This window comes from Mandrillus leucophaeus, unplaced genomic scaffold, assembly GCF_000951045.1.
Source record: "Mandrillus leucophaeus isolate KB7577 unplaced genomic scaffold, Mleu.le_1.0 Scaffold227, whole genome shotgun sequence".
NCBI classification, from domain to species: domain Eukaryota; kingdom Metazoa; phylum Chordata; class Mammalia; order Primates; family Cercopithecidae; genus Mandrillus; species Mandrillus leucophaeus.
This window is the reverse complement of record NW_012102332.1, coordinates 451499-466304: the sequence shown is the minus strand read 5'-3', so window position 1 is coordinate 466304 and position 14806 is coordinate 451499.

Here is a 14806-nt window from a genome sequence, read left to right as displayed (position 1 = left end):
CTCCCTTCCCACTAAGGTGGGGAGTTTCCATCTCAAAAATCCCATAGAAGAAATGAGGAGAGAGGAGAGAGAGGGAGAAATTATCTGATAGATGAGACAGTACTTTTCACGGTTAATTGAGGATGATTTTCATAACTGGCAAATGTCGTTCTGATCTTTGGTATTAGAACATCTGCACCGTCTCACAACAGGAAGCGCAGATATGTTCCTCGGGGTTTACCTATTTTTAGCACGAAGAGCACACATTCCACCAGCTGTCTCGTGTGGAAAATGTTAGCTTTCCAAACACACGCAACTGGGTTCAGCATTTATAAATAGATTCAATAAAAGGAGGTTCCATTAGGTCTATACACTAAAACTTGAATTTATTAAAGATCCTCCAAGGCCCCCCTTTATTTGGTCTCTTCTTGAACCATGCCCTGAGAGCAGACCATGCAGTTTTACTGCTGAAGATCATACACATTGTTTTTTGAAAACAGAAAGGTAATACGATATTGCTCTGTGTGAAAAAGGAGCTCGATTCTTGGCTGCACCTAAGCAGCTGCATAGTGAGCCCTTGAAAGGAAGTGTACGTGACACATTCGGAGACCGGGGGCCCTCCTCCTGGAGGAGGCTGTGTGCACAAAGCCTGGTCACTCCGGGGGCTTGGGGAGAGGTCTTCACATCCTCAAACCCTGCCCCCGAACCCAGGAAACGCCCCCCTGGCGTTCCTCAATGCACATTCCAGATTTATCGGACGGCACTGGAGTTAAAGGAAAACCAAGCCCGTGGTGTATTCCAGTGACAGATCAGAATAAGCCAACGCTTCTGGTGTGTCACAAAACCGTCAGCACACTCCTAATGCTGCTCTGAACCCTAGAGGGAAAATCGTGCCTGCCTGAGCCGGAGAGTGTGAGGCTCCGGGCTATTTTTAGCTTGGATTTCTCACGCGGGTTGGCCACGTGGGGCTGCGGCTGCTGCCTCCCTGCTGGGGATCCTGCACAAGGAACCAGGATCACATGTCCCCTCCCTCTGGAGGTTCCCTTGTTCCCGTTCCCTCCCCCAGCCCTGACAGGGATTCCCAGATCCGGCCGGGGGTGGGAATCAAATGCAGAGACCCCAGCCCAGGGCTACAGAGGCGTCTCTTTAAATGAGGATGTCGTCTCCAAGACAGTCGTCCCATATTTTCCTAAATACACATATATATGTAGTTACATATAATCACCTTTTGAAGAAGCTGTTTCCATGTGCTCTTATGAAGCACCGCACAGTGTAAAGCACGCTCCAGCAAAGTGATGGTGGGTGGGTGCCCACAGGCTGAGGGTGCGTGTGAGTAACCTCTGAGAGGGCTTTAACGAATGCCACCCTCAACACACACACACACACACGCACACACACACCCCACGACTGCGTGGGCTCTGTATGCGGCTCTAATAAAACTGTTTAAGATGGAGGTGATATGAACTTGGTTCTCTCGAAGCAGAGGCACCGAGGTTTCTCGGTGTGGCAGCCTGGTCCTTACACGGTTGGGGGAGGGAGGAGCAGCTGGATGCAAACCATATTCTTGGATCTAAATAAATGTATTTTATACACGGTTTCATCTCTGCTGCATCCCTGTGCTTTGGAGTCAGCTGACTGGGGCGTGGGGACGAGGGAGAGGAACTCAGGTTCTTCCATTAGGACCATTAGATCAGCCACCTAATGTGATGTGACACCCACACATTTCAAAACCAAATGAAGCAGCATCCTCCAAGCACCTGCTGACGTGTCTCTCATGATGAGGCAGACATCCATCAGAGTGATTTATGCAGATGGAGCGCCTCAGCCCTCATAAAAGCCTGTAAAACGTATTCTAATTTCACCCAGAGTGCAGATGGGAAACATCGAGGCCCAGCCAGGGTAATGAACGTGCTCAGGTCACATGGCAGCACGTGGTGGAGCTGGGACTAGAGCCCAGGCAGGCTGGTGCATGAGTCTTCATGACTACATTCTAGGATCTCGGTGGAGGAAAGATTCCACAAACAGGAATTTCCACGTCAAAAATATGAATTCCATTTGTGCATAGACCTACCGATTGTCATTCTCAAATCCTGGCCTCTGGGGATAAAGTAAATTTAAACAAACACTTTAAAGGTAATTCTGGGGGGACCCATGTTATTTCTAAATCAGGGTTCATGTAGCACCCGCTGTCTAATTCAATTCACTCATCCATTCATTCACACATTCAATCAATGTGCACTGAGCGGCAGGCCTGTACCAGGCCCGGGTGCCCCTGCAGCACCCTCAGTGCGCTCACGGCTCCACACTTGGGCACTTGGGCCCTGTCCTGTCCTGGGTGAGTTTGGTGCGTTACTGGAGACATGAGCTTAGTGTCAGGTGTGTCATCAAGTGCTGCGAAGGGGACACATGGGGCAGGGGCTGGCGGTGAAGGGGGGATGGGGGAGGAAGGGAGGGCAGGCTGGGGTGGATCTAAACCAGAGTGGGTGCAAATGTGACCTTGGCATCAGGAGAAGGCATTGAACTTTGACCCAAAGCAAAGTAACAAGAAGGGGCTTAGCACTGTGCAGTTGTGCGGGACGGAGGGAGGGACGGGTTTGCCCCAGGCCTCCAGACATATACAGAGATACACACAGTGGTATGCGCCATGAGGACAAAACTGGGACCAGCAAATGTGGTGGATTTTCTCTAGAATCATCTGCCCTTCCTGCCTGTCTGCTGTCACCCACTGGGTAGCAGGAACAGTTTAATGTTTATCCCGTCCCCTCCAAGCACCTCTTGGGGCTACTCCTCAGTAGGGCTGCTTCTCCTTGCTCTCATCCCCAAGTCTCTTCACCCCGTCCAGCCTCTAAGACGAACCTTGACTCTGTGAGGGAAGGTCTTGCAGGGACTGGCGCTGTGGGGGCCCCGGGACCCACCGGAAGGTGCGCTAGGACTGTCTTCCATGTGTGCAGGCTGCAGGGCTCCCACTGCCTTGACTGCTGACGTCAGGCCTGTCAATCTGTGGCTCTCTGGGCTTGCACAGAATCCGGCAGCCTTCCCCCAGGGTCAGCATACTGCACAGGGGGTGCGGCCTCGGGGGCACGTGGTGGATGCAGCCAGGCCTGGGCTCATGGAGAAGGGGTGACGGGTGCTGCACTGCAGGAGCCTTCCCTGCCTTCATGCCATGGATCCCCAAGGTCATCTGCGGATGACCATGGACTCCTCACACTCATGCTTCTAAGTGTATGAAATGAACTACTTCAGGTGACAGAGAAAACCAATGACACTGAAACAGCAAAATAAGTTTTAAAAAACCAGCTTGCTATATGACAACATATGTGCATTATTAATGCATTAAATCATCTGGAACCTGGTTTCACAGCTGCTGCGGTTTTGGAACAGTGATGAGCACACAGGTGTGTCAGGATGACCGCAACAAGCGTAGTGTGAATGGAAATAGCTGATGGCTGTGGGGACAGAGTCCCCAGGACAGAGGGCTGCCGGAGAACATGCAGGACACCAGTTCAGTTTAAATTTCAGATAAACAATGAATAATTTTTGTAGTGTAAGTACCTGTCAAATATTGCGTGAGATACACTAAAAATTTTTGTTTATCTGAAATTTATTTAGGCATCCTGTATTTTTTATTTGCTGAATCTGTCAAGCATTGCCTACCAGTACTGGCAACGTTACAGTCGTTTATTTTGTACATTTATATTGGAAAGAAATGCTAACTTTTGGTTAGAGATTAGTGACAATAAATATATTTTCCCCACCCAAGTGTATGGACCTCCCTTGGTCAGGAAGCCCTGGCCCACCACCATCCCTCACCAGACATTTGGGCGCAGGGCATCAGCCCACGGCAGGCACCTGTTTTCTGTTCTCACCATCATGTTTCATGGGCTCTAGACCCTGTTTACCTGTCGGCCTGGCCTCACCTGGGGTCTTGCTAGTGTCCTGGACCCTGAACGTCTGCGGGATTATCCAGATACTGTTGGGCTGACTCCTTACTGGGGCCTCAAGCCCATGGTCAGTCCCTGTAAGACATCATCCCTGCCATCTCTGAGTGTGTCTCATCTGTACCACCCAACACGCTGCCGGACGGAGATTCTTCTTTTATTGGGATCCTTTTCTGGATTATAAGCCCCATGAAGACTGGAGTTAGATCCACCATTGTATTCCCAGCTTCTAAAACAATGCCCTACACACAGTAGGTGCTTAATACTTGCTGAACAAATAAATACATAAAATAACAAAGAATCACAGGCCTCTTATTATGTTGCTGATTATGATTATGTTTGTCATTTGTGTGTAAAATGTGCTGAGAGAGGTAAAATGGAGCCATTCGATAGAGCCCTAAAAACCGTAGGGATAGGCCGGGTACAGTGGTTCACGCCTGTCATCCCAGCACTTTGAGAGGCCAAGGTGGGTGGATCATGAGGTCAGGAGTTCGAGACCAGCCTGGCCAACGTGGTGAAACCCCGTCTCCACTAAAAATTCAAAAATTAGCCGGGCGTGGTGGCATGTGCCTGTAATCTGAACTACTCGGAAGGCTGAGGCAGGAGAATTGCTTGAACCCGGGAGACGGAGGTTGCAGTGAGCCGAGATCGGGCCATTGCACTCCAACTCTGGGAGACACAGCAAGACTCTGTCTCGGAACGGGGGAAGAAAACTATAGTGATAAATTTTAATTTCATGAACTGGGAACTTCAGAGCCATGATGAGCTTCTTGGGAGAGAGGGATATATTTGTAGTGTCGATCGAGAAGGAGTATTTTGGGTATCACTTCTGGCAGAGCAAGTGGGAACGAGGAAGACAGCACGGTGACTTCTCTCAAGACTACTGTGCACTAGGAAATCTGTTCCAAGCTCCCTTCCATATGGAAGTGACGTCATAGGGACCTATTTTCTTCTCTTGGGTCTTCCTAAAATCTGCATCTGAAGCAGCTTCCATAATGCTCAATATAACCTTCCTCCCCAGATCTGGAAGATGAAAAGTCCACCCCCTCCAAGACAGTAGCTGAAGTTTCACATGAAAACGAAAACCTGCCTCTGGGGCAGAGAATGCTGAAGTTGGAAAGGCCATGATTTTCCAGCAGTAGTTGCCTTTCTGGTCCCATCATCGTTTTTGTTCGTTCAGATTCTCAGTCGGATACATTCAACACATCTGAGCCCAATATGAAAGGGAGCTGTAACGATCACAGCCGTAAATAAGCTCTGGGTAGCCCGGAGGGGTCCAGTGGAATCTCAAGTGTGCAGACATTCAGATGTGGTACCACATGTGGCCTAGATGAAGTGAGAAATCACCTTTCCATTCTGCACAGACACCTCCTGAGCTCACAGGCCCCACATCCCAGGTCAACCCTGACCTCATCCCTCCCTTACTGTCCCCATCTCTGACCCCATCCAATCCTTTCTGAAATCCTCTTAGTTCAGCTTCAAAATGTGTCCAGATGCAACTGCCTCTCCCCACCGCCACCCCCAACCCCTGCACTCACTCCCCTGGGACTGCACTCACAGTCCAACATTTGCTTCCAACAAAGGGGGTCAGATCTCCTTGACCTCCTGCATATGGCGGGGCACACGCCACACTAGGGAGCTGCAGGCCCTGCTCCTCCATGCTCTGTGAGGCCCCTGCACCCCATGGAATACTCATGGTCACCCCACCTGTTCTACTAGGCTCAAGCTTTTCTCTTTCCTCCATGCCTGCCACCCTCTTCAGATAAACTCTCTAATTCACTTTTACACAGATGCTCTTTGGTTCTTGTCTTTGCCCTGTCATGAAGTTGGGGGTTATCTTTGTCTTTGTCTTGTTCACTTCAGTATCCCAAGTGCCAGGAGCAGTGCCTGGTTCACACAGAGCGTTCCATAATTATTTCTACAATGAATGAGTGATGAAGCAAATGAATGAATGGATTCAAAGATGGGCGAGACAGATGACTCAGACTTCGTTTCAGGTCATTTCCATCTGGCTAACTACCAAACCAGCAGACTAGCCCTGTGAAGGATACACCCAATGTCAGAGGAAAGACTTGGGCTGGGCACATTCTCTCATTCCCACAGGGGAACACTCAAGTTCTCAGCAAGGCCTGTGCAGAGTGAGTTTGACAGTCAGAGGCAGTTTGTCCCTCTAGGCTGGGGCCACGCCAGCCTTCAGGGTCCCCCTGTTACCGTAGAAGGGTTTCTTATTCCATAGTCGGAGACTTGTGTGTCTCTCCTGCTTGTGATGGGGCCAGGGCCATCGCTTCCTGTGTAAAGTGATGGATTCTTAGAAAACTGCTCCTAGCAATAGAGATGAGCCTCAAGGACATTACGTTAAGTGAAATAAGCCAGGCACAGACAGGTCAATACTGCATGTTCTCACATGTGGGAGCTAAAAAGGTGCATCTCATAGAAATGGATAGCAGTTACTAAAGGATGAGAAGAGGTAGGATAGTGAGACATGAGTTAACAGACATGAAATTACAACTAGATACAAGGAATAGATTCTAGCAGTAAGGCCACGTGCAGTGGATCACGCCTATAGCAGATTGGGAGGCCAAGGTAGGCGGATCACTTGAGGCCAGGAGTTCGAGACCAATCTGACCAACATGGCAAAACCCTGTCTCTACTAAAAATACAAAAATTATCTGGGCGTGGTGGCGCACGCCTGTAATCCCAGCTACTTGGGAGGCTGAGGCACAAGAACAACTTGAATCCGGGAGGCGGAGGTTGCAGTGAGCTGAGATCATGCTACTGCACTCCAGCTAGGGCAACAAGAGCGAAACTCTGTCTCAAAAAGAAAAAAAAGAAAAACCATGATATGCTTTTTATTTGATGTGGCATGCCCACCCTGTCCCTGTGTTTGCCACCACTCTCAGCCCCGTTACACAGCAGGGGATGTGTGAGGCTGTGGGCAGGAAGAGGGCATCTCCTCAAAAGGTGCAAAATTGGCTTTTAGGGCAGATCAAAATGGCAATGTCAAAATGTCTCATACTCAAGCAAAGCAGGATGTTCTTTCCATTGACCATCATCACCTGGGCACCTGGAGATCGCTGGTGCATGGAGAGGCATCCACCATGGGGCCTGTCAGATGCACCCATTTGGAAAGCAAAAGGCCAGCGAGTGGGTTGGGTGGGAGGCAGTGAGACGTGAGCTTTGAGCGGTGAATTCTTCTCTCCAGGCCCACAGAAAATACAGGTGATCTGTCAGGTCAAGTCTTGTTTGCAGCGAACGGTCAGCTGGTTTAGAATGTCCACTACTGAGGAAGTGTTTCCTGATGCCAGCTGCTGTCAGGGCCTCTCTCCAGATGCAAATTAGAGAAAGTGGCTGACATTTGATTGAGAAATAACTTGAGCACAGTATTAAGAATCTCTAAGTACTACTTCATACCCATTAGGACAGCTATTGTATTTAAAAAAAAAAAGAAAGAAAGAAAGAAAGAAAAGAAAATAGCAAGCATTGGTGAGGATGGGGAGAAACTTAAACACTTGTTCCACTGGTGAGAATATTAAATGGTAAAATCACTGTAGAAAAACAGTGTGGCAGTTCCAAAAAAAGATAAAAAACCAACCAACCAAATAAACAAACAAAACACATAGAATTACCATATGATTCAGCAATTCCATTTCTGCATATGTACCCAAATGAAGTTAAAGCAGAGATTCAAACAGATATTTGCACATCCATGTTTATAGCAGCATTATACACAGTAGCCAAAGAATGGAAGCAACCTCCGTGTCCACCAACTCAGTGAATAAACAAGATGCAATGTGTGCATACATGGGAGTATTATTCAGCCTTGAAGAGGAAGAACATTCTAACACATGCCACAATGTGGGTGAACCTTGAGGACAGAATGCTCCGTGAAATAAGCTGGCCACAAAAGGAAAATGATGCATGATTCCACTTATAAGAGGTACCCAGGGTAGTCAGATTCAGGCACAGAAAGTAGAATAGTGGTTGCCAGGGCTGACAGGAGGGGGAATGAGGAGTTCCTGTTCAATGAGCACAGTTTCAGTTTAGAAAGATGAACGAGTTCTGGAGGTGAATGGTACTGACAGTTGTGCAACAAGGTAAACGTGTGATACTTAATGCCATTGAACCATACACTTAAAAATGGTTAACATAACATAAATGTTACCATCTTATATTTTACCATAATAAAGAAGAAGAGGAAGCGAAGGAGGAGGAGGAGGATCAGAATCTCTATGTGGATTTTCTACAGAGGAATTGTGCAGAAACTTTCCCCTCAGGTCTCCCTTTCCTGATCCACTGTCCAGTAGACTTGCCTGAGTTCCTCCCCACTTCTGGAGTATGCATCGCCTTTAAAACTCAATCTTTATGTCTACCCAAGGACTGCATGCTCATGGTTTAAGGTGCCCAAAGAGGACCTAAACCATGACATTTAAAAAAGGCAGTTGCCAATGCTTCCCTCTCCCCCTGAGGTTGAATTATCCTTTCAACCTGGTTCTTCCAAAGTTCTAAATAAAAATGCTTGTAGTCCTCTTAATTGCTTGATTATTTTTAAGCATTATCCATTCACAGTCTGCTATGAAATGAAAACTTAGCACTTACCTGCCCCTCCCACCCCAATGCTTCCAATCTATACCCATTTCTGTTAAATCAGTTTTCATTGCTTACATTACATTTTCAACACTGAGCCGAATATACTACTGGGCCAGTCTCATTTGCTGTCTCACGTAAGTTTTTATAGTTGTTTGGAATTAAAACTGACTGTTCCCTTTGCCTCATTTTCTATATAGCTATCTCTATTTCATCTTGTCCCACCTAATGGGACAGTAAAATGCCTCTCAATGCTATTTTCCACACAAACACATCAGGTAATGGGCCAGTTCGGGCAGTGTACTGGTGCCACCTCCTACTGGCTGAAAGAGCCTGCTGTTAAATATTCAGGAATTCTATAATTTAGGTGCTCAACACAGCATGCTGGGAGCTTTCACAGTACAGAAATCAGCCAATGCTACAAGTCAGGTTTTGATTTGTTTTTACCAGGGAGCCGTTTCCCCACATAGCAGGGTATCAGTTCCATCTTTCCCTGCAGGACCCTCTTCTAGCCCCCTCCTGCTGCTGCCCTGTCCTTCACTTACCACCTGGAGGGGTCCCCTGCACCCTCTCCAGCACTGCATTCCGTTTCCTGGTCCGATGTCTCTTTCTTCTTCACTTACTCCCCATTTTGGGTGAAATCTTCCAGTAGCTTCGTTAGCAAGTGTGTACTGGAAATACATTGTGTGATCTATTAAAGAGAAAAATATTCCTGACACTTGTTACGTAACAGGTGATAAGGAAGACTTTGTTCAAGGGGGGCTACCACAATGGGGTTTCGTAGTAGGCAAGAGACACTGGCTCAACTCTGACTATAATAAGCAAAAATGTAGATTTGTAGGCACGGAGCAGGTGTGGAGGGCTGGTGGGTGGAAAATTACCAGGAGTCATTCTTTGCTAAGGCAGTTCTTTGCTAAAATGACCTATCTGGATTTTTGCTGAAGGTAGCCAGGGTGACAAGATGGCAAGAGTGGTCAGACTAACGGTGGGGATTTTCACTAAGTGACTCAGCCGGATTCTTCCTGAGATCAAAGTAAGTGGACCAAGAACAGAGCCCAAGGTCGGGTCCCAGTCAGAATCCACAGGAGCCGGACTAGAGTTAAATCAAGGTAAGAGCATTGGTCAGGTCCTTCGCATGCTTTATCCTTGCTCATAATTGACTGATAATAGCTTGACAATGAAATTCCAGGTTGAAAATAACTTTCCCTTGGCATTTTGAAGGCCTCTGGTGCTTTCCAACTTGCAATGTTGCTGCTTAGAAGTTGGTTGGAAGCCATCCTTGTTCCCAGTTATTTGCATGTGATTGTTATTTTGTCTTTCTGGAAGTGTTTAGGATCTTTTCTTTATAGCTGGTGTTATAAAAATTTTACAGTGACATGAGTTGCCTTGGAAAAAATACTTGAAAACAATTTTCAGTATTTTCCAGGGAAACATAACTGACACGTTAAATCTGAAAACTCTTGTCCCTTCATCTTGACAGTTTTTTCTTATTCTATTGATAAATTCCTCTCCTCTCCGTTTTTTCAGTTATTCCTTTATGGAATTTATAATTCTTTGTGCATTTAGAGTGTACTTTTTCTCTTTTCCTTCCTATTTACACCTTTGTCTTTTGGAATCTATAAATATTTTCTAGGATATTTCATTGACTTTTTCTACTCATTAAAATTTTAAATTTGTTATACTTTTAATTTCTTATTTTTTAAGTTTATTTTAAAATTTTCTTTTTCCTTTTAATTAATAGAGATGGGGTCTCACTATGTTACCCAGGCTTGTCTCGAACTCCTAGGCTCAAGCAATCCTCCTGCCTTGGCCGCTTACAGTGTTGGGATTATGGGCATGAGCCACTGTGTCCAGCCTATAATTTTAATTTCTAAAAGCACTTTCTTGTTCTTTATTATTTGTAATGGCACCCTGTTTTCTTTCATAGGTGCAGTATTTTGGGGGATATTACATTTTTCCCTGTTTGTTTTGAGCTCTAACTTTCACGTATGATGCTTTCTCAAATGTTTGATGATTCTTTGTATATATTTAAAAGTAAATGATTGAAATCTAATTGGAGATAACAATTCTCCTTAGCGCGATTGAGCTGAGACCCAAGTTAGAGAAGCTAGAGGGCTTTACTTTGGGGCTATGTAGTTACTGCAGTAATGAGGCATTCGGTGTGCACCCTGGGGTGGTGTGGACCCAGCACAGGTGTGTCTGCCTGTGCTGTGGAGGAACCCGGGGCAGGACTGGAAGCTCTCCCCATCCACAACGGACAGGTAACCTGTTCTCACCCCAGTCTCTCACCCCTCTCTCCCACTGCCAGAGTTCACAGGCTTCTGGACGCATTTCTCCAGTATGGGAGGAGGGTATGTGCTTCTGCAGTCAATGCACCCCTCTCCTGGTGTTCTGGGGTTCCCGGTGCCCAGGCTTCCGGGGCTCTGCAGGGAGACTCCGGGCTGTCTGCACATCTCATTGGCGACTGGCTCTCTGTTCTTTCCCCGCTGCCTCCCTTTCCTCTGATCATCGGATGCTCTTGTCCACTAGGACGGTCTGTACACTGTTTTCTCCCTGACTATAACTTCCTGCGGTTCCCAAAGGAGCTGAGATAAATATGGGTGTTCAGCCTGCCATCTTTAAGTGGACGTGTATTATCCACCACTTTTCTTGCTCTTTTTGTCTTGCATTCTGTCCCTGGTAGGAGCATCCCTAGGCCTTTGCCCAGGAAATCCGTTCTCCTGGACTCTGGTCCCATCTCTGCCCGATGACTAGTCTTTCTCCTTTTTGGTTTTACACCTGTCTGTCTTTACTGACTCCCTCTCAGCCTGCAGGCATGCTCGCTCCCCCACCCCCCTCAGTCAAAGGTGATGGATTTTCCTGGACCTCTTCTGCGAGACGGACACTGAGGATGCACAGATGACCACGGCACACGCCGGATCCCCGCCGGACACGGAGGCAGCTGAGCACGGGCAGGGACAGGAGAACCAGGCCCCGGCTGCGCAGGAGACGGCAGTGGGCGCTGCACGCGGGGCTGCAGGAGCAGAGGCTCCCGGGGCGCATCGGATTTGGAGACCTCCACAGGGGAGAGCCCAGGAGAGTGAGAAACGCTCTCCAGGAAGCTAAGGAATGTCTTTTTTTTTTTTTTTTTTTTTTTTTGAGACGGAGTCTCGCTCTGTTGCCCAGGTTGGAGTGCAGTGGCGCGATCTCAGCTCACAGCAACCTCTGCCTCCCGGGCTCAAACGATTCTCCTGCCTCAGCCTCCCGAGTAGCTGGGACTACAGGCGCCCACCGCCACGCCCGGCTAGTTTTTGTATTTTTAGTGACAGGGGGTTTCACCATGTTGGCCAGGCTGGTCTCGAACTCCTGACCTTGTGATCCGCCCACCTCGGCCTCCTAAAGTGCTGGGATTCGAACTTGGGCCACCGAGCCCAGCCGGAAGCCAAAGAGCTTGTGTGAAGCCCTCTGAAGAAGGGCCTTCCACCTGTGGCGGTGTCTGCCCCCACAGCTGCACTGCAGTTGCTCTCTCAAATACCGCCAGCGACTTCTGAGTATCCCACAGGTGTCTCCTTTTCGAGTTCACGGCTCCCCCGGCTCCCCCGCGTCCACCAGGGCTGTCGCTGAAACTGAAGCTGCTCGGGGGGAGCTGCCTCCCCTCGGTGTTCCTGCGCCCCGCTGGCTGCCCCCTGGTCTCCACCTGGACGCGCCCGGCTTCCAGCCAGAGCCTCCCCTCACTCTGTGCCCTGGGTCTTGCGGCGCCCACCCACTGCCAGCCCTTCAGCAGCCCCCAAGGTAACTCTCAGCCTAGCTTCCGGGGCTTCTGCCGTGTGTGTGGAGGAGACGCGATGTCCTGGATGCCCCAGGAATCTTAAACCCCAAGCGTCCCAGATCCAGCTTGTCTGCCCCGGAGCCTCTGTTTCTGTTAACTGTTGCTCTTAGTCATAAAATCAATGGCCTCAGCTCCCAGCTGAAAACGCTCCACCCCGTCTTAGATTCCTCTCTTGACAGAGCAAGTCTTTCACCAAATTCCACTGATTTTACCTCAGAAATACCTCTCAAATTCATCACCTCTCCTCCACTTTGTCCCACAGTCCAGGCAGAATCTTCCTCCCTGTCCCTGGTTGCCCAGACCCTCTCCAGGCCACCACCAGCATCCTCTTTCCGAAGCTTACACGGGCCTTGTGTCTGAGTCTGTGCTGATCAGAGGCCTTCCACAGCTCCAGGGTCCAAACTATGGAGCCTGGCAGGGCATTCACAATCTCACCACGCCTGTTTCCATCCACCCCTGCCGCTTCACACCCACCGTGAGGGGTCAATACGCTTCGAGGCTGTTCATCTATAGCGGTCCCTCCCCTTCTGTATATATGGCAGGACGGCAGGACCCCGTGCCCTTGAAGTTAGGTGTGACCATGTTACTTGCTTTGACTACTAAGATGTGAGTGAAAAGGACATGTGTGGCTTCTGCAGAGAAGCTTTGAAGAGCAGCATGTGATTCCCTGGGTCCTCCCAGACCAAGGAGACAGTGATGCCATAGATGGTGGTTCCAGCGTCTAGGGACACTGAGAGACACCCTAGAGCAGAGCCCACTGCCAATAAAGATGAGGTGAGCATGAGCGATACTTCCACCTTGCTTCCTTAAGCCATGGTAACCTGAGGGTTGTCTGTTACTCAGCATTATCTAGCCTGCCCTGACTGAGAAGTCATTGATGTCTCAGTGTATTACAGCTCTCCAGAGAAACAAGGCCAATTGGATATACATATATATATACACATCTCCATATATATATATTTCCATATATATATCTCCGTATATATCTCCATATATATATCCAATTTATATAGATATAGGAAGAAATTCATTATGAAGCATTGGCTCATGTGATTATGGACACCAAGAAGTCCCATGGCCTGCCTGCTGCAAGCTGGAGGCCCAGAAAAGCTGGGAGTCTCATTTCAGTCCAAACCTGAAGGCCTGAGAGGACCTGATGGCATATGTCCCAATCCAAGACCAAAGGTGGAGAATTGGAGGGCCGTGGTCTAAGTCCTATTGTTACGGGTGGATCTTTGTTCTTAGAGCTCCCAAGAGGGTGGCGGCTGTTTCCAAGATGGCAGCAAGCCTTTTGTTCTCTGACTTGGGGTTCTTGGCCTCACAGATTCCAAGGAATGGAACCTTGGGCCATGCGGTGAGTGCTATAGCTCTATTAGAAGCCGTAGGTCACAGAAGAGAACCGTGGAACCCAGTGACTAGTGTTCAGCTTGATGAGCACAAACCTGGGCACTTAGCTGCACAGGAACAATGGTAAGCCTTTAGCCCAAACGGAAGTGGCAACGGGCACCTCGCTGGATCAGAAACGCAGCAGACGCCGTGCCGGATCTGGAGGGGTGGAAGTCAATTGAGGGTCTGCGATGACGGCAAACAACAGTGGTGGATGGTGAGCAAAAGATCAGCTTGAGCCGGAACAAACAAGGACCAGAAGAGTGTGCAGCTGGAAGATTTAATAGAGTGAAAACAGAGCTCCCATACAATGGGAGGGGACCCAAAGGGGGTTGCCCCCTCCCGGCTCCAATGCCTGAAGTTTCTATCCCAATCATTGTCCCTCCCCCTGTGCTCTCAGGTGACAGATGATTGGCTCTTTCTTTACCTCCTGCTTTTAGCCTAATTTGTATTTTAGTGAGCCCTCTTTACTACCTGATTGGTCAGGTGTGGGCTGAGTTACAAGCCCCGTGTTTAAAGGCAGGTGTGGTCACTGTCCCCAGGTAGGCTTAGGAATTCTTAGTCAGCCTAGGAAATCCAGCTAGTCCTGTCTCTCACTATTTGAGTCTGAAGGCCCGGAAACCAGGAGCACTGATGTCGGAGGGTAGGAGAAGAGGGATGGCCCAGCTCAAGGAAAGAAAGCCCATCTGCCCTTCCTCTCCCTTTCTGTCTGTTCAGGCCCTCAGCAGATGGGATGATACCTGTCTGTACCAGTAGGGGCAATCCACTTTATTCTGTGTACTGATTCAAATGCCAGTCTCTTAAACAGCCTCACAGGCACACCCAGAAATCGTGTTGTACCAGCTCTCTAGGCAGCCTGTGACCTAGTCAGGCTGGCACATAAAATTAATCCCAGCACTCAGCTTTGTCCCCTCTGCCTGGAATGTCTGCTAGCCTCATCCTTTTCTCATAACAAAGTCCCTCTCATTCCTCAAGCCCCCTCTCCCCTTGAAGTTTCCATAACGGCTGGATCTCCCCTCATGCTGCCCTAGCTCCTTGCCCACACTTGAAGCCTCAGTGTTCATCTTGTGTCGCTTTGAGTGCTTTCCTTCATGTGTCCCCTTCTCAGCTG